The sequence below is a fragment of the Neopsephotus bourkii genome, unplaced genomic scaffold (genome assembly GCF_033783945.1).
Source record: "Neopsephotus bourkii isolate Nb327-2 ecotype Australia unplaced genomic scaffold, CSIRO-AGI_Nbou_v1 NB_1376, whole genome shotgun sequence".
Lineage (NCBI taxonomy): Eukaryota > Metazoa > Chordata > Aves > Psittaciformes > Psittacidae > Neopsephotus > Neopsephotus bourkii.
This window is the reverse complement of record NW_026901855.1, coordinates 1005180-1026771: the sequence shown is the minus strand read 5'-3', so window position 1 is coordinate 1026771 and position 21592 is coordinate 1005180. Positions and strand designations below refer to the sequence as shown.

The 21592-nt window shown below is 36.1% G+C and overlaps 1 protein-coding gene and 1 long non-coding RNA gene across 7 annotated transcripts in view; both read right to left on the bottom strand.

The window, feature by feature from the left end:
- The window catches only part of MIPOL1 (mirror-image polydactyly 1), a 193658-nt gene that overhangs the window by 62892 nt on the left and 109174 nt on the right, over positions 1 to 21592 (bottom strand). The gene's annotated exons all lie outside the window — the stretch shown is intronic.
- On the bottom strand, positions 18119 to 18940 carry LOC133219782 (uncharacterized). The gene is made up of 2 exons (XR_009727524.1): positions 18872 to 18940; positions 18119 to 18596 (listed from the first exon to the last, which is right to left on the bottom strand). It is a non-coding gene; the product is annotated as an uncharacterized LOC133219782 (long non-coding RNA).

Below are 21592 nucleotides of genomic sequence, written 5' to 3'. Positions count from 1 at the left end.
ACAATTTTCTTCTCTTGCTCCCAGTAGGCTGTGGAGGCACTCTTGACTGTTCAACAGGTGTCACCCACAGCTCCACTCCAGTGATGCAGAAGTAATTCTTGCCTGGGTAAATCTTTCTAACCTTACTTTACTTCTCAAGCTCTATTGCAGATTCCCCCTTATAGTCAAGTGCTTGGCTTTAATCTTTAACCAGCCAATGGCCATGCCCTTCCACTGATGTTTGGACTTGTTTACCCTTTGGCTTCTCTGTTATGAGACATTATTACAGTTCCTTACCCCTGACACCTTACACCACTCCAGCTGAGACACTGTGACATTTCACAAGTCTCTTTTTCAGAAGAAAATATGAGATCTTTCATGCAGAAAAAAAACATGCAAGGCAGTAACTTGAGCAAAAAGGAGTTAACAATTTACGCTTCAAAGCTTATAATTGATGCTATGTGATAATACACTCCAAATTATAACCTTTCACACAAAGAAACAGAATGACTGTTACCTCTTGACAGACAGTACTTCTCCAGAAGGCAGCAGTATCTAATCCCACTATCAGGATTAAACTACAAACCTTTTATAAAAGCCATAGGATTATAAAAATTAATTCTCCCAGTGACTTCAGTGGGATGGCTTCAGTACATAACTCTTCCAGGGTTTGGAAGCAAAGGCAGGGAAGAGACGGAGTTAATACTTGGTATTTCATGTTGTGGTCTTCATCTTATGTAAAATGAATTACTGACAGGTATACACACTCAAATTGACATTTTTGTACACACAGAAATTCAGAATCAAAGTGCTGAGCTCAACAGCAACTGTTACACTTCAGAAAAGAATAAATCATTACTGAATGATCTGTTAGCAAGAAAAATAGGAATAAGAATAAATCCATGAGTATAACCCCCACATTGACGTGCAGACCTTAACTACCAAGAAATGCTCAAAACAACTTCGAATCTGGCAAGTCTGTTAGTATTACTTTTATTTTGATATCTGAAGTTCTGATCAGACAACCTAGCAAGAAAATTTAGGTTATTTCTCCAGTTGGATTAATGTTGTATGTAGCACCCTTTTCCTTGGGAAAAAGTGCCTGCTCCTGAGGCTGGCTACAGGCTTCACTACCTTGAGCTGCTTGTGCAGCTGGGGTGACTGTGAATTTCAAAGACACTGTGAACAAGCTACTATCATGTCTCCTGTGATGAGAGGATCCTCAACAGGTAATTTAAAACAGTTTCACTTTCAATCTGTGTAATTCTTGACGTGTAAAAGGGCTCAATCATACTGAGTCTGAATAGCTTGTGCTTACGTTGGCCAGAGCAACTCTCTGAATCTTGGTTTCTCCACAATTTTATTGCAATGTTTTCCCTAAAAGTAGAACTCAGACAGAGGATTTAAAATTCAAGAGAAGCAAATAGACGTGTTTATGAGAAGATACATTCAAGTATTTATATGAACCATCTTATCTGATGGAAAAAGTACAGAAGATTCAATAGATGGCACCTTCCTATTGAATCAGCAGCTGATGGACACCTCCATGGATTGTTATGGAGGCTATACTCTTTGATAAGATCTGTTGATATGAGTCACCTTCACTCAGGTCCCAGAAGTATGTTCTGATGCTAAAAGATTTCTGGTCCTTTCTGCAAAAATCTATTCACTAAATTTTATATGAGGTAGGTAATCACATTTCCCCAGACCTGTTTGATTAGATTCTTTGTTGTAGGCAAACCCATTCTTTTCACTTCCTATCTAAGTTTTGGTGCGTAGTTGCAGAACATGTCTAAATTTCTGTTGCAAATCAGACTCAACTACATTTCAACTGGAAGTAAAGGTAGTTGCATGCACATCTGATAATTCTTGTAATCTTTAGAGGAAGGAAAAGGAAGGGAAGGGAATCAGCAGAGTGATACGTTGCCCACAGTCATTTTCTTTAACATCATAACTTGCAAAATAAAACAACCCACTGGAAAGACAAATACTTTTGTCAACTACCAAATACTCCAGCAATTTTCCACAGTATAATCTAATGCAGGTGTCTTTCTTTTCTCTTTTTTGAGCAAGACAAAAGAAACAGTTTCAATCACCAAAGATTGTTGTGTACAAAAATCATGCCCTGATAAACCCAGACACCAAACATGTCTCTACGTTGCTACCTCACAGTTAGAATTTTAGCCAATGCTTTTGTTTTCATTTGTTCAAAGTGTATCTTATACTTTTTCACTGCACCTATTATACGTTTCTTCACTTGAACACCTGCTGAACCAAACTTGTCTTGCCAGAGTATTTTTAATTATGCAATCTGTATTCTGTCGATGGCAAGCACTTGGGTAGAATTTCTTATATACCTTTCAACATACCCAGCAGACAATTAAGAACTCGGTGTACAGAAATATTTGCCAGCTGAAATATTAGTGAGACAAGTTTAATCAAGTGATCTTGACTTAGCAAAGAATCACATTTTTTTCATGATCAGTTTATCGCCACCTTTAAATGCTATTTCTTAGAAATTTTTATTGACTCAGTCATTCACACAATCCACAATACATGCCTGACTTGCATAATACTTCAGGCAATAGTTCCATTAATACTTGAACACTTTCTTCTCATGCGTAACATAATGAATGCCAAATTCGTCTCCAGCTTTTAAGAAATTTGGTTTTGCAGGGAAAATCCCAACCTATTGAAGCCAACAGAAGTTCACTGTTGACTTCAATGGGATTAACATTTCCCCGTATTTGTATACATGCATTCTCTCTCTTGAATGATGAGTATTCCAATTATATGCGCACCGTACACAAGGATAACACACAGAATAAGTCTAATTAAGAGAAACGTCTTTGACTTCGTATTTGCTGACTGATACTATAAATGCAGCTATTTAGCCAAGCATTGTGCAGACCCCTTGCCAATTCTGTAATGATAAAATGGTGAGATATTTGTGCAGTGCAAGGTGTCACCTGGCATTTACTTTTAAACTGACCAATGTATGCAGGTTTCATCAGAGAAAGAAAAAACACTGTGCAACAAATTTTGCAAAGGATCTGAACAGCAGTAATAAAATTCTTTAAAACGCCACCACTTTCAGAATGATGACAATTTTTTTGGGAAAGGATGCAGGGCGGCTAAACTCATACACAAATGTGGAAACACATTACTTTCTTTTGGAGGCTGCTAGATTGGCAGCCCTATTGCATTGGCATACTGCTGTGGATTGTAGCTGTTGTATGAAACTTCACAAAATGCTTTTGATCCATTTTATCTTGCAACTTAGCAAAGAAATGTTGCAATAAGAAACACCAACAAAGATCTGAAAAACTTAAGCTCTGGATTACCATATTGTGTTCTCCTGCCATTCAGTGTGCCAGACAAAGGCAGTGGTGTTCAAAGTAGAAAAAGAAAGAGAAAAAAGAAACTGGTCACAGAAAGTGCAGAGCACAGAGTAAATAATATTCCTCCACAACCCTACTCTTTCATAGATTTGTTGTTAAAAGAGTTGCAGCAATTAGGCTTTTGTTAATTACCAGCTGTTGAAACAGATGTGTTGACTGTCCTTATTAGCCAACAGCTGGGACAGGAGAACAATTGATGCTCTCTAAAACCAACAGCCAGCTGCTTTGCAGTAATTATCTCCTATCGATAATACAGGTGATAAAGGCAGCAAAAAGGTTATGTGCTTCAATAACTAAGGTACTGTTATTGAATATCACTGGAATTTATAGTTAATTTAGAAAATAGAAAAGTAAGTTGTCTGCTTCTTATCTTCATTGTGTCAAGGTCAAGTCATATGCAAATAATAGGGGAAATACAACCAGAAAAAAAACCCCACAACTTTTGTTTTTATTATTATTTTTTCACCTACTTACTACATTTCAAATACTTGCTGATCTTTAAGGAATGCTTTATCTTTCAGGTGACTATGACTACATGTCTTTCATCGTTAACTCAGTTTCCCCATATACATTTCCTTGCATTCAGTTTTACCATAAATGACTTTTCAGAATGTACAGATGGTTATTCCTAATTGCTTGAAATTTTATTATACAACATATAATAAGATCATAAACAAAAGACTAAAGATGGGGACCATTCCTCTAGAAAGTCAGGTTCTAGTCTCAGGCATGCCATCAATTCTTAAGGAAATTCACTTCACTTCTTGGAATTCAGTTTCCCTGGTGCTAAAATGGGAGAACTGTTTATCTGGATCAATCACTTTGTGACTGATGACTTTGACATAATATTTAAATGCAAAGTAATGCTTGCATAACACATTACTGTAACAAGAAAAAAAAAAAAGGTATGCTTTTTTAGTATTGACATATGTCAGAGGTTATAAAATGAATAGTTGTTTGAAAACCATGCGGCCAAACTTCCACGAATGGGAGCCACAAGCGTAACTGCTAATATCTAAATGGAATATACTAACATAGGTAGTTGGATGACTTATATTTACTTTTGCACCTGCTCAGATTTATGTTTTCTCATCTCCATACCCTATTAAAGTGCATTAAAAGTAAAGAAAGCAGAGATTTTAAACCATTTTTATTAGCTGCTCAGTTCATCTCAAGCCAACAAAAGACATGTCTACAAGAATCTACAACCATGTCTATTCAGTAATTAGTCTGCACTTAAAGATGCTGCCTTACTGAAAACAAGGATTAAGGCTGGTTGAATACTCTCCCTTTCACAGACCTCCCTTATATCTCTGTTGGGTCATCATAAGCAGCTTGTTCTCTGAGCTTTAAGTAGGGAAGCTTGACAGTCAGTTCTGGGCTCATCAGTAGGCACTGGGGCAATTAACAGGAACTATCTACATTTTAAGGGACATGCAAAAAAATCAAATAGACAAAGTTTCAACAACAGGGATGGGTAAGAATGTATCATAATCTCATGGCATCCTATGTTTTAAGGAAGGTACACAGCAGGATATATAATTTTACATTTCATAATAAAGCAAAATAATGTACTTCTCTGTTCCCACTTCAGACTCAAGAAAAACCCAAGCAAAAACAAAACCCCACCCATTATAGCAGGAAAATTTACATGGATCCTTGTATACACATCCTCATATCTATTAATAGGAGTCCGCAGCATGCTATTAAAAAAAAAAAAACAACAGAGAATTTGCACCTAGTTGTCAGTTTTCTGCTTTCAGAAGAGTGCTAAAAATGATAGAAAAAAGGAAGGAGAAGGATTGATTTTAAGCAACCACTTTTCATTTGCTTTTCATTCTTCCTTAATTTCTCCAGCTGCTCCTCTCTATCCTTGCAGTGTTTTCAGGCTGTCACACTGGGTTTTTCTCTGGAAGGTGAAACTTGGCTCTTTGCCTTTTGTTTTTCATCCATGAATGAGTTGGGGGGAGGGGGGAGAAGGGGGACTTGGGGAAAGAGGAAAGTGATTTAGTTTTGATTTCACTCTGCCTTGGACTACCATTGGAAAGTTAACATTTAGACTGTGCCAACGAGGAACTAATTTGAGCAATGAGCAGTACATAGCTCCTCTGCCTTAGGAAGAGATCTGAAGAAAGATTTGTATCTAATGTGGAAAGATACTGACTAAATTTGGGATAGAAATCAGGAAATTCTTCAGAGCTGATGTTCTGCATGGGTTTCCATGGCAGAAGCTACCACAAATCAAGCAAGAACCTGAAGCCTTGAAACAGAAAATGACAGTAAAGGTTGTTTCACCTCAGACAAGGCATACTTTAGGAAACTTTTAAACTGTATATATGTGGCAAGGGCCTCTGCTGCCTAAATCCTGCAGCTAGGATGATCAGTTCAAACCTGTGAATTAGTCACAACTGGAAGTGTGTCTCTGTAGAATTAACTACCAGCCCCTACTCTAAGTGCAGAAAAGCACCCTAGGGTGTGTACTGTGTGGCCACTGGCATGCTGTCAGAGAGCTGAAAGCGCCTGGACTTTGGTCTTGTGTCTTGCAACACTCACAGTCTGGTAACAAGCGGCTTCATCAGACTCACCAACTAATTACAGCAACACTTCCCAGCCAAAAACACAGACCTAAGAAATTCTGAATTAACACATGAATTGGACACATTCTGTCTGCTGAACCCCTTGTGAACCTTTACTGCACCAGGGCCACAGCAAATCTGTCCCTGGGAATTTAATCCAATATGTTTCAATATCCTGGTATCTACGTAACAAAACCTACCATACATAACCTGGAAACAACAGAACGCATTTTCCCTTGTATTTTGTCTTCATATAAGACATCTGGAGAAAGCACAGGCCAGTTTCATAAGAATATAAAGTTGAGGACTGCTGCCTGAAACAAAACTTTTCTGATATCTAATAAAATCTTTATGTATGTAACAATCAAGCGGTTGAAGAAAATTCACCTGGCAACAGCTGCATTGAAACAAAGTTACTGCAGCAACAAGTAACGTCACAATGTTAATAATTGACATGGAAAGAATGAAAAGGTGAGCAAGGGATAAAGAGGACAAAGGAAAGATTTCAGTCTAAACTTCTGTTGGTAAGTAATCAATCAAAATGAAGACTGAAAGAGTTGGTATGAACATTATATTGAGAACTGAAGCAAGTTTGATATCTTAGACTGCTGAAAAGGGCTTGTAAAACTCCATTTTCTGCAGCCTGATTTGCAAAATTTGACAAACAAATCCCCCACTGATTTGAATCTACATTCATTCAATTCCCCCAAGAAACTAAAGCAAACACAGGAACAGTGGCTTCACATGTTTGCTGCATGCAGGAAAACCACAGTGTGATTCCTGGTTCTGCAGGTTAAGGCAGGAATTAGCAATGCAGTGATAATGAATGAATTTCTTGATTTACATAATCTAACTAAAGACCACTCCCCTTGGAGGGAGGAACTACATCCTAGAGACACTGTTTAGAAGAAGCTGTTTCAGATGACTAAATGATCAACAGCCTCAGATGAAATGGATGACTAAATGATCAACAGCCTCAGATGAAATGGACTGCTATCTTAATATCCACCACTACTACTGCTAGAAGTCAAAGCAGCAGGAAAATCTTTTGAGAAGGGAAGTTAAATATTAAGAAATCAAGATTTGTTTCCTCAAATCATGTTTTTTTCTGTATTTCATAATATGACTGACTTTTGATTTTTATATTAAAATCTATAAATTATCACTCTTTTATTTATACCAACATTGCTTTGCCCTTTGCCCAGAACTCTGGCAACTGGTAGAATGAAACTGTTTTCTACAAAACATATTCTCTAAATTTAATTCAAGTGTCAGAGTTAATAAAATGAATAACTCATATGCTAAAATCAAATACTCCAAAAGGGCATAGTCACAAAATTAACGAATGTGCAAGTTTAGCCCCAAACCCATTGTTTTTCAGTGAAGTTGGTAGCCAGTTCATGGTTTGTGATGATACATCGAAGCCCCACCATTTCTTAAAGATGGAAATCCAGGTACACTGCACCTCTTGAGGGGAAAGAAAGTTCTAATTCATACCACCTCTTAGGGATAAATTAACAGCAGCTGATGGCACGGAGATGCCATCAATAGGCCATGTTTTTTCAAAATATCAAATAAAATCTTCTAGCAAAGACTCATTAGTAATTTATTAAATGTAAATAATTAAGCACGAACTGCAACTGTCAAAATTATGTCATAAGAATATGTACAGTTCACTGAAGTTGTCATAATAAATTCTGGAGGGGTAAGGGGCTTCTTTCTGTCCTAGTCAGTAACAAGTTGTCACTGTTGGCAAGAACTAATGAACTTCTCATTTCCTACAAAGATTAATTAAGTTTTCAGGCTTCAAGAAAATGATACTTCTACAGTGAAAGCAGTATTATTTAATACTCAGACTGTCTGCTAAGGCTTCATGGTGTGACACAGGTTTAAAATACAACATATTATAACAGTTAGATTTCTTTTTCATTTACTGCACTGTGGTATTCAGAAGAAGACTGAGAATTTTATCCAGCATTTAGGTGGTATATAACCTTCCACAAAAGTTGTACTTTTTACATCAGTCAGAGTGCAGTTGAATTGCTAGTTTCTCTGCTTTAAATAAAATAAATTTTCTATCAATCCTAGATCAACTGCTAACTCAGAGATCTGTAATCAGCAATGTTTCTTCAACCGTGGGTAACCTTTGACTGAGTTACTAGCTTATCCTACTCTCTTCAAAAATCTTTATTTTACAGACATATTATTTTTAAGGATGTTTTTGGTAACCCTCCTTATACTATATTTTTGAGAACTATGGTCAGGAATAGTTGCTTCCTAGTAGCTACAAATATAATTTAGCATTTAGGTTGAAATATTTCTTGCTACAAACAATGAATACAACTGCTGGCATCTATAATAAATTTCACAGCTCAGTATAAAAACACAGTAAGTAAATATTGATTCAGAAATCCAAAGTATATTTGTTAATAAAATATCTTGCTATTCCACTATTACTGTACTGAACAATATTACTATAAAAAATGTAATTTTCCAAAAGTTTGTAAAAAACCCCACAATAATTTGAACTATTAATAATCTTTCCTACAGCATAATTGCAGCATACACACTTTGCAGTTATTATTCCACAGGAAGAAAATAAGTTACACTATTAAGGACCAAAGATTAAGTAAGGAATATTGACTAGAAAAATTTCCTACGCCAACACACATTTTAGGAATTTAAATTTATGAAGAAAATTTTGTTAAGAAAGTACGTAATAGCTTTACACTTGGTAGCTCTGCGTACAAAAAAGGGGAGGACAATGCTAAGGGATCTGTTTCAAGGTTAGCCTAATCTCCTAAACATGTATCTTAGAAAAGTAGATATCATTAGCAACTGATTAAAGGAAAAAATAAACATACCCTGGATTTGCAGGGAACACATCTTTACTCTTTTTCATTATAAACAATGAAGGACGGAAGTTGGTCAACTTGTCACTGTTCAATGCATTATCAAGCTTTCGTCAGAAGCCTATTAAACACACCACATCTTGGGAAGTTCTTAGCTCATTGGAAGTGGAAGCAGCCACTCTTTACCAAGAGGATAAGCCACATCCATATCATTGCCATACATATAGCACACTTTTACAGAGATGATCTTGGGGACAGGACTACTAACTCTCACAGTGACTAATAAAGCAAATTAAGACTTGGTCCAAATTCAGTAGCTCAGTTCAAAACTGCAACTTAACACACGTGAGGCTTAATCTAAGATTTATTTTGATGTACTGTAAGTAGAAAAGAAACACAGTGCTATGTACAGCTACATGTTAATACTGTGTATATATACACATATATGGATGTATACGGCTAACACACACCTAAACCTATCTATAAGTGCACCTTTCCACACAGACCTATGTGTATAATTATACACACAGAGAAATGATGCCATTTCTCTCCCCTACCTTGAGCCATCTAAAGTTTAAGTAAATTAGGCACTTCTGAAGTACTTTTCACCTATCTTCTGCATTTATCTTTAGGGAAGAACAACTGCCTTTTATTGACTATAAATGCAGCCCTGATAGGTGGCAGCTAAAGCTGGGTGAATAAACCCCTTCCTTGGCAGGACATTCATAATATCAGGAAGTCAATTACAGAGATATTAGGAAACACCACAGGTAAGGTTACAAGTACACATGCATCATGATGCTACTTTTAACTGCATGATCACTTTTTTCCCCAAACTTCTTTCTAACTGTTGTTCTGGGTGGACCACACCTGGGCATGAATCATCCCTGTCCAGTGATAGAGCTTGTTACCTGTTTATTCCTGTTTCTTTTGTTGCAGTTGTTGGAATGTGACTGCAGTAAGAGAGCAAATACACTTCATATTTAACAGAGCTGAATGCTGCTCAGCAGTAGTGGAATCTATCTGTCCTTTGGTCAAGGCACTTTATCATGAAAGTTTTCAGAAGGATTCATAGTATATTACCCTTTTTCTGACTGTGCAAGATAAATCCCTCATGTCTAATCTGCAGAAGTACCGTGCACTCAGAGCTGCAACTGAAGTCAATGGGAGACAGAACATAAATGCTACATAATACCTCTACATCAGACCTCAGACGAAATTACTGAAGGCTTCAACTACACTGAAAACAGCTAAGACAAAAATGAAAATGTAAGTGGCTACAGTTATCAGAAGTGAGAGAGTTTATTTCCTGCATTTTCTGCCTGTTGTCCATGACTGACTGAAAAGAAGCAGATTTTGATCCGTGAAACAGCACATCAGTGAAAGAAGAGACTGTATGAACAGGACGGCCTACACCACACAAGTAGGAGGCTAATCTTCTCAGTTGGAAACTAGCTGGAGCAGCCAGGATATTAAATCAGCAACACAAGGGGAGGTTATTTGGAAGGCAAATGAGGTACATGCTCAAATTCAGCACCTAACGAGCAAGTTGAACAAATGTGGCACAGAATATAATGAAAAGAATCTCCTCAATTGTTTATTTTATATAATCAACACTACTAAAACCTGCTGGACAACTGGCATATGAAAATCTCCAATTAACAGGAAGGATAAAAGAGGCAGTAAGGGAACAGCATACCTTAAAAAAATTCAAACCCATGCCCTTATTCCTTTTAGAGTGACCAGTAACACAGGACCAGAGCTGTTGAATATGTAGAGGTCAATATGCTAACATAACCTAAGAAAGACTTGTTGGTCAGCAGATTAACAAGGGCACGGGAAGAGTTTTTCTTCAGCACATATCTATAATCTTTGGAAATGAAAATGACGCTATAGGGAACTTCATTTTAGGACATATGCTAGGAGTCTTGTGGATAATTTTAAATTACTCATACACTTTCAAAAACCATACATTTATGAGCATGAAGTAAACAATCTCATTATAAAACAAGAGATGTCAACCACAGTACTGGAGGTTAACAAGTACTTGGCAATAAGTGATAATAAACCAACTGAGTTCTTCATAGGGAAGAAAAACCAGCATTTTTACATGCACAGAAACACTCAAGTATACAAACTTCTTCTGAAACTGGGAGAAGACACACCGGTAGAAAATTAGGGAGTCCTTTAAGGTTGGCTATAAAAACATATCTGATCTCACAACCAAGCAAAAGCAGAACACTTTTTTCAGAGTAGAAAGTAAATAAAGCAAACATATGATAAAAAGCCACAAAACTACAGAGGAAAAGTACAAACACATCCTAAAAGGTAGACTTTCTGAAGCAATGCCAATTGATAAGAGTAGCTAAAGGCATCATGTTAAGAAATGCATCAGTGGCAGGACTACAGATAATAACGATTTATCACTAGGAGAGGAACAGTGAAAGTGTAAGCCCATTCCAAATTCGGAGTAGTTATACTATAAACTGTAACACAAAAAAGCCCCAGGATTGTTCGGTATACAAGTTGATCTGCCTTTGGAAAAATCAGGATGATATACTTACAGTTTATGTAGAATTAATAAGTTTATTAGAAATCAAGGAGAGATAAGTTTTACTTTAGCAGACAGACAATTTTCACTTTAGATGTTGCAGGGTTGTTAGAGAAGAACCCTGTTAATCAGTCTTAAAATACTTGGACATTCCCAAAGACTGGAGAAGCAGTATTAAAAAACTAGGCCACATAAGTGAAACATTGAATTTGATAAATTTAGATTTTAAAGAAAGAATATAATTACCCCCAGTCAATATGTTTTTATGTAAATAGGTCTTGCCAAACAAATTTCATTTCCTTCTTTGATGAGATTAGAAATGGATGCTGTATAGATTTGTTAGGTTTTGACTTGTCAGACATAACAATCTGATAAAAAAAACCTATCGCTACACACCAAAAATTTTAAATGGATTCAGAATGGGCTAACAGTTAAAAAACTCACCAAAACCCCATGTTCCAAGAGACAGTTGTTACTGAGCAAAACTAGAATACCAGTAAAATCGCACAGGTATCAGTACTAGACATATTCTTGCTAAATGGTTCCTTCAATCGCTCGGAACCAGGTAGACATGGCTAGTAATGTTCATGAACACAAAATAAGTAAATAACAATGGTGAAACAATGTTCTGGTCACTTGGCAGCTAGGTGTATTCAAATTGAGTGTATTTTAACAAGATCAAATGCAAAACTCTCCCTAAGAACAGTGAACATAGGCTACACTTACAGAAAGAGTAACAATACTCTGAAAAACACTGACTTGGGACTTCAGTACAAGGTAACAGTATAATGTTGTGGAAGAACTGTGAAAATGCAATTTTTTGGTGTATGCACAGTGAAATAGTATCTCCACAAAGTGATTACTTTGCATATAACACTCAGAAACAAAGGTATAAAAATGCATATGCATTGCTGTCCACATTCTGAAACAGAAGGATGTTAAAAACCCAGAGATGCAGAAAAGAGCCATACTGGTAATGGAAGCACTAGAGAAAAAGGCATTTAGTCAAAGACCTTATTCTGTTCAGATTCTAAAACCCCCTGAGGATATGCTTACTCAGAAAAGGTCTACAGAGATACATGTACTAATTCTGAGCAAGGTAAATCAAGTACCAAGAATGGAATAGTTTTGTTTTGCTGCTGATTCTCATGTCCTTCAATAAATGGACAGAAAATACAGGATGTGAAACAATTTTTAATCTAGTTGAGTAAGGGTAACTTGAATCACTTGAACAAAATATAAAAGGGAAATGAAAATATGAAAGGGAAATACACCTATTGAAATTTTTACATCAGACCTAGATACCCTTCTAGAAAGCACATTTAAACAAAATTTTGGGCTCAGTACAGGGACAACTGATGAAGTAAACGATCTGCGATACTTCAAAGAACAATTGAATTACATAAACTATCTTCTGGTCTTGGCCATAAATACTAGGAATTTATGAATGACAGATATTCTAAAATGTGAAGTCTTGTATGTCTCAAAAAGGCAGAAAAATTTTATGGGTACTTTTGACTCTATTTTCTTCATGCCTTGTTTTCCCCATGATTTCCTCATCTGATTTACCGCCTGGGCTTAAACTACGACAAGCATAAAGAAAACACTCCTGCAAGAATACACAAAATCATTGTTTATTAAACCTGTTGTTCTTATAACATTGAATACTATATAAAATCCCCATGATGGTTACTCAAAATTCTGTTTTCAGAGAAAGGTTTGAACAGTACCCAGTAAACAAGGGGTTGGCACACATAATGAACAAAGAAGATAAAAAAATATATTGATTGGCTGTTCTCTGGATACTGTGTGGAGCAGGAATGCTGTGAAATAAAGCACACATGATCCTGTAATGAAAAATGTTAACATACTGTTTCAAGGGAAAGGGGAGTAAATGAAGATGCTCACTTCAGAAATGCTGGAACTGGTTAACTCTTGATTAACCGGCTACTTAGTTTTTTTGCGTGTATAGCAGATAACACTGTACAACTGTGCACATATACAATACTCATAATTATTGTCTAAATAACCTGCCTTCCTGACAGGGCAAATGTTCTGATGAATAACTTCGCTGAAAGCAAGACCATTTGCTTGCCCTATCATGCACTCCTTAAATCCCCTGCAATTTGTCAACTTTGAATGCAATACTTCTCCAGGGGCTACCAATGAGCTTTTCACCTCTTTCTCATGTCATCCATTTTCCATTTGATTAGTGGGGACCTGAAGTAATCTTTCTGCTTCACAGAACAACTAAAGCCAACATACGCAAAAATACCAGTATCTTAGGTACAGCTCTTAACACAGGACAAAGGTCTTGGGGGGTATTCAGGCTCTTGTTGGCCCACTGAGTGGCTGAGACAGATGAGAGAAACAAACATCCAGGCTGAAAAAAAGGAAGGATAAGTTAGGAAAACAATGAGGGAAGACAAAAGAAAACATTTTTGAGAATGGGGACTAGAAGAAAGATGTGAGATATTATGATTCTGTGATTTTTATAACAGAGAAGAAATAACTTGTATGGAAACATGGAAGAGAGCAAAGCTCGATGTACTTTTCAATGGTAGGTCAAAAGGTGGAAGGACCGGAACACAAGATGAAAATATTTTTTTTTTCTTTTCTTTTATGTGTCAAATTTCTGTGGTGCTTTTTTTTTGTGGTTTTTTTTTTTTTTGTAGGATTTTTTTAATCTTTCTGTTTTGAAGCCCTTGTATAAACAACATGTACATAAAAATGTTTTAATATTGCTATATTAAACAGATTATTCTTCTAAAGAGAAATAAGTGAAATGATTCTATCTGAAAATAAGACTTGCTGGCATTGTTAAAAATAAAATAAAATAATTCTTTTTTTTTTTCCAAGTCATAAATGCCACTGAAGGAATCTTTGACCACAAAGGTGAATAAGTTTAAAACTATGAGAAGCATTTTTTGTGCCAGTATCTTTTCATCAACAACTTAATTCAAGCACCATCTCTTTTAATCTTCATTATTCCCCCAAAACTGCCAGAGATCAGTTAGTGTTCATGCTATTAAAAACTAATGAAAGGCATAGACTTTAATTTGATAAGTTAAAACCCCTTAAAGGCTTAATGTCATCGCTTTAAATGTAGCATAAAAAGAGCAAAAGGGAGAATTGATTGAAGCTCTTCACCATGGCTGTACTACTCTTGATAGACTTTAAATCTGTAGTTCTGCTACTATATGCAGTATTTTGATACATAAACAAAAAACAAATAAAAGAAAAAGAAGCAAAAAGTTTATGACATTAAAATGTTTGTAATTCCTTCGGCAAAAGGATCTTTTTAAAAAACTGTACAAAAATCAAGTAAGATCTGTACCAATAATACTAATTATTAGTATAATAGTTTGATATTGACCTTCATCTTCTCTTTCTTACTTTCTTCCTACCACCCTTCCTCATATTAACAACCTCATATTCCTTCTAATTTAGTATAATAGTTCAATACTGATCTTCACCCTCTCTTACTTTCTTCCTACCAACTTTCCTCCTAATAACAACCTCATATTCCTTCCAAAGTCCTCATGAAATGAATGGATTCTACCTATATCTGTTATAACTTTCTACCACAATACCTCCAGCTCACTCTACTGACTGTTTTTGGTCCATCATTTTGACAGTACTGGTATCATGTGGTCAAGGATGAAACTTTCCCAAATCACATACGGAATGGACAAACCAAATCCACTGCACTGCATAATGTTTACAAAAAAGAATTGTTTTGCAATCTCAGATATTGACATAGTTTAGAAACAAGCCAAATAAACTGTTTGGCTTCCCTCAGATGGCACCTTGAATAAGACCAGGTGAGACAACACCATGTGGTCTGTACAGAACTAGGTGCACTACTGCCTGACATGTACACTCTTCTGAGGATGCGATATCCCCTAGAAACACAGAGGTGGTGCTGAGGTTCACAAAAATGTATCCTACCTTTAAGATGTTTCCTTATCCCTGGATCAGAAAGGAGTAAAGCAACTAAAAGCAAGAGGGTACAAACAGTCTTGCCAGCACACTGTCTTTGACTAATGTGAAGAAAGGAAGATCCATATTTAAATCATAGCAAGAGACTGTAACATCTGTATTTGTCTTCTTTTGGCTTTAATTTTTTAAGAGAGAAAAATTCCTTCAATATTAATGTGATTCCACTACAGGAACAGGAAAAGTGCAAAATCTGGTAAATTTAGGAGGGATCCCCAAAAGCTGCTTCGCAGACTCACTGCAAATGGTCTCACGAGCTTTTCTCGAGAGTCTGTGTGTGAAACTATTCCCAGATGAGATGTTAGGTGTCATGTGTTGGATTCAGTACCACCCTAAAACTGCTACACAGCCTAGACCAGAAACAGCCAAACCACGGCTGGTCTAAGCAACCACATGAATAACTGTACCCATTTGTATACACATCTCTAACAGGACAACTAGTCTACAGCTCACATAATTATGCCTTTTGATAGTTGCCTGATTGTGTCTTATATCTGTAATGAATTTGAAAAGACTCACTGGTATTTCACAGATATTTTAATGCTAAAAGTCCCCAAGTGGACAGCTAGATTGACTTACTAGATAGTAACAAGCACAAACTGAATAAACGTATTTCACAGAGGCAATTCCACTTTTAAGGTCACAAGTTTTAACTCTAAGGAAACTGCCATCTTTAATTTTGCTCTTATTTAACCATCAGATTTTACAGGGAGCAGGGAGTAATTTCAATAGAGGTCAAAAAGTGAACAGATGATCAGATTTTTGGAGGTGCTGAGGCAGCTTAAGGCAGGCACTTAGCGAGATTCAAAAAAACTTTCAGTGGTTTAGATACCTAAAAATGATTAAAACTCTCGAGAGTTAGACATATTTTAAATATTAGCTATTGGTTTACCTCTTTCTTACCATAAGCTCAGTGTTGCCTTCAGAAAGTTACATTCATAAAGCTTTTTCTTCACCTTTCATACATTGACATTATCCAGATTGCTCTTAAAACACACCTACACCTGGTAATTTAATAAATGTGACAACTTCCCTGTCTTTTAGATATATCATTTAATCACCTTTACAGGCCCCTGGAATAAATTCTTCAAACTCTTTAGATCTCTTGTGCCCTCCATTTCTTAGCTGAGGCACTGGCTTATGTCCTTTACTGATGGGAAAGAGTTCTTCTATGTGGATTTCAGTGTCACTACTGCATTGATACTCAGGTGAGGATCTAGTTCACAAGCTCTTCTCTGTGTTCGAAGATGATCTAATGAATAACCTCCAGGTTTTCTAGCTAAATCACTGAAAAAGGGGAATGTGAAAACCCCCAATATTTTCTGAGCACCTTTCCTTTACAGTCGGTTGAGAGTGTGCTGTGTTCTGCAGAAGGCAGCTTCATCACAGCACGCACCTGTGCTGCTTTTCCTACCCCCTTGGGAATGTTGTGAAAAAGGGGCTGCTCTGCTGTGTATCACAAAGGCAGATTATTCTGGTACAGTTTCTCAGTTTATTAAGAAGTGCCCAATATTGAGGGGATTGATATGTCCCAGTTTGCTCTGTTAAGTCATTATATTAGCCCATTAGTATTAAAATAATTGTGCTCCAGTTAAGACTGCACATCTTGATTAAGGGGTTTCATGTAGTTCATTCCCATACACTGGCCATAAATCTGCCTATTAAACTCACTGTTCTAAAAGCAAATCAGTCTAAGGGAGAAATCACCTGTGCTCCTGTATCAGTGATATATTTTCTTTTGCTTGTTCTCCTCCTTCCAGAAAACAAAACTTGACCTATACTGAGTGATGCATAAAGAAGAAACAAATATAATTATGAAGCAAACATACTTTTATAAACAGGAATGTCAGCCGTATTATCTGCAGCAGGTGGAAGAGATGGAGCATCAATTAAAAAAATACTAGAAAAAGCAGCTGAGGTTTTCTTAAAAAGCTAAAACGTTTGTAGGATGTTAACAGATTCTAAAGCTAATAATAAATAAATTTGCAGCAGTAGTAACAAATTACGCCTCATCAGATGACTATCTTAAATACTGGCCCACAAATTACCTTAAAATTTCTAACCAAGCACTGAAAAAATGTGATCTTTCAGCCTGTCTTTTTTAAAAAGAAAAAAAAAAAAAAACAAGAAAAAAGAAACAAAAAACCCAATTCTATCTGTCTCCATTACTCATTTTTCAAGAGATGTCTGTTTTACACCTAACTTAACTCTAAAACCCACTGCAGGACAAGATATTTACATGATAGAACACAAGCTATCATGTTACAGAAAGTACACATCAAATACTAGGATTTCATGAAGCAAAACTCTACACAGAAAAGAGTTGTGAGTTTTTCTTTTTTTTTTTTTTCTGGGAGGGTGTTAGAGAGCGGTCTGTGTCTATTTTTCTTTTTCTTAATTTGTTTTCTTTCGCTTTTTAACTGCAGCATTGGTGCATTTATTTCCAAATATTGGAATGAAAAATCACTTTGCAACAAAAATACCATTTTTTGTATTAGTTACCACTAAAATATCCCCAAACCCAACACCAAGTTGACTTTATTTTTCTTAGAAAATGAAATAACAAAGATAAAAATTTAGCTCAATAGGTTAGGAAAAAAAATACAGGTGCTATTTAATAGACTATGAAATTCAGAAAATTCCAAAATGTTTTCAGCTAGGCTCAAAAGTGCTGTTAATGATTAGCTGCATAACAAGAGATTTAGCTCTTTTTTTCCTTTTTTTTTTTTTTCTCCTTTTTCTTTTTTTGGTGTGTGTGTGTGTGTGTGTGTGTTGCAAAGGCAACACAGCCATACTGCAGGTCTGCCTGTGCCATTCTTAGGCCACTTTCAGGCCGATTGAGAAAAGCTGGAAAGTAAACACAGGTGTTTTAAAACTGGAGCTGCTGTCATGGACAACCACAAACACCCTTAACTCTGATGTGGCAACGCCTCTTTCCCGCCCTCTCCTTTTTAAAGCATTGCTCAAAAAGAACATGTCAAATGTTTCACCTTTCACCACCTCAAAATAACTTGGAGCTTATAGCATTGTTTGGCAAATCTCAAGCAAAGAGATCATTTTTTCATTCCTTTTTAGATGTAACCAACTCCAAATCAGGCACATAAAATAAAAAGCCATTCTATTTCTAATTATTTTATTTTCAGCTTCCTCTGATTTACCTGAGAGCACCATGTTTCTAGTTGAATGTTTCCTTCCTCAAATATAATGCAGACACCCTGTTTTCATGATTCAGGTTCAACTAAAAAGACAGCGAGGGGATTTTGCAATAACTAAACAAGAGATTTAATCCAGTGAATAAGAGGATAAGTTAAAAAAAAAAAACAACAAAAAAAGAAAAAAACGACTCTCCCCCCCTAAAGAAACCCAAACCCCAAACAAAACCAAAAAACATTAAAAAAAAAAAAAAGAAAAAAAGAAAAAAAAGAACAGCCACAAATCTCCCAAACCAAAAGAGTAAACCTTAGGGTTTTGATTATTGTGCAAGAATACGTACAAAACTGAAAAAGTACTCACTTGTAAATTAGCTGTTCCAGGAAAGAGCACATCCTGTTTAACAGCCATGAAGTACTGACTAGCTAGAGAAAAAAAGCATGGGAAGCAAAAGCAGAATAAATCCCCAGTAATTATATAGTCATTTTTCACTTTTGCAGGTGATGTGTGGGGAGCAGGGGGGGAGAGAAAATAACATATTTAAAAAAAATGAAATAAAGTTATGATTTAGTTCCAAAAAAATAGTAAACTGAACAGATATGGTTACACCAGAACTGAAGCTAACAGCCCCAGCAACACTCTTCTTCCCAAAATGCAAAACTGGATCAAAATCCAGCAAAAGATCATGAAATTTTATATTCAAAGAAGCACAACCCTCACAGCTATACCAACAGCAGATGTATTGCAAACATACAACATTGCTGAAAAAGGTAACAAATGTCAAAATCAAGTCTTACTTATTGTAAAGGATGATTTTTTCCTGTCAGTTTCAGCCTTTAGATTCCAGAAAGACTTTCTGTTTGACATAGACACTTACCCACCCCAGTTTCAAAAAACAGACACCAGACTTACAGTGTGCCCTGTACTCCAACATAAACAAACACAAACACAAATCTATCTTTTATTCAGAAGATAGATAGCGCTCATGCACACGTTTATTTATGTTAAGACAGAAGAAGGATTTTTCTTTTTTCCAGATTTTGTTCGCTGTGGTAAAGAGACAGTATTATTTATCAAAGGATCCATCTGAACAGCCTCAAGCCTCCTCATCCCCTGTTAACTTCAGTGGGCATTCAAAATAGTTCACAATCTGACCTAACTGGCCTCAAGAGTCGACTTGCAAAATTGAACTTTACATTAAAAAACAGTCATTGTAATTTCCGTTAGGCCATTTATCTTGGTTTTGACAAAAATGATGAACTTTTTTTTTTTTTTTTACTTTTAAAATTCTAACCAGTAATACATTTAAAGCTTTACTGAATATAGCCAAGAGAACACAACTGCAATGCATATAAAGCATCAAACTCCTACCATCAGCCAGTGCCACTGAGGGTGCTGTGCATTACCTACCACATACTTAAAAGAAATAACACACAAGCACTCTTATTAACCTATGTATCTTAAGACAGCGAGAAATCTGTAAGGAGCAACCGTAGTCACTATTTTGCCTAATTTGTTATTATTCCTGGCCTCTGCATTAAGCACACGACTTGAAAATCATATACAGTTGAGACTATAATGGACAAATTAGTCTGAACAATACTATGTATAAATTAGCTTGTTCATTGACTTGCATTAGAAATAGTTTTAAAATAGGAGGGGTTTATGCTTGGCTATAATACAGAGCAATAAGGTTTATCTAATCAAGTAAAAAAAGTGCACGAGTACACTAACAGAGAAAACCATCGAACATTCTAATAGCAACAATTCAGAGACAGCTTAAAAAAAAGAGGAGAGAAATGCTTGTTGAAATAAACCTTTTTAAATGCAAAAATTTCCCCCCATACAAATATGCAGCAATAATGGTGTTATTTACCTGCAGATCTAAGAAGTCTCAGAAAGTATGTTTTAAGCTAACAGAGTTAGGGGAACTTTATCAAACCACTAACTACCATTAAGCAATGATAGATTTATCCCTCAGCACTACAGTGACCTCCTGGTCAAAAGCTAATTTCTCATTCCTCCAGCCTTTTGTATTCGAAGTTATTACTCAGCCACAAAAGGAGCTGATTTTCGAAGCAAGAAACTTGTATCTGCATTTTGAGACATAAGGGGCACTTTCAGCTGCACATAACTTCAACAGGAGTTACAGACACTCAGCTGTGGGCATTTATTATTTGATGCAGCTGTGGAGGGCAACTTTCTTCCCCCTCTTCCCCCTGTGTGTCTGAAAGAACTGGCAGGAGATACACAGTAAAACTGCAAAAAAATACTAATAAAGCTTTAACTCTGAAAAGTTAGTCTTACTTAATGAAATGAATTGGGAAATTGATTTTATATTTTAAGAAATGGGGAACCCCTCACCCCCCTAAGAAACAGACTATAAACTGATCCATAAAGTTTTACTCGGATGAATAATAGGTACTCAAAGAAGTAGCTTCCTGTGTGAGGCTTACTGGATTAGGCCCCAGTTTGTGAAAATGTTGTTTCTGGATTCAGACCTGCTATTCTAAGTTTCAGGCTGGAATAAAGTTTTCAGAGTGGAGCTCTTAAGTCCTAAAGATAGGGGTCAGAAGGGAAACAACGCAAGGGTGTGAAATATGCTGTTGCTGCTACAACGTCAGCTCTCTTGGTAATTTTTCTCAAATTACCAAAGAAAAGAAAAATGAAATCTGATGTCACTTTCTTCAAACATAAATATATCTCAGCAAGACTGTGGGTCTTTTTCTCCAAATGAATAACTGAAATAACAAAAATACAAGAAGCAGACATTCCTTTGTGAGGACAAAGTTAAAACATTTTATTTGGGAAGCAGACATGATACAGTTGGAGTTTCAAGGTGCACTTAGCTCTGTTCTAACATTTTAAATTTGACAACACTTGCCAAAAGATGTTAAAAATTGTTTTGTGGTCCAGCAAGTCACTCAGCAAGAATAATTTTTAAGCAGCTTTTCTTTTTGTTTCAGTTAAAATTAAAATCCATGCTGTGTAATCCTTGGAGTCAATCTGTAATTAAGGGGATTTCAAGAGAGACCACGCACTGCATTAATGATAAAATTTAATATCTGTTTTAATACTCTAACA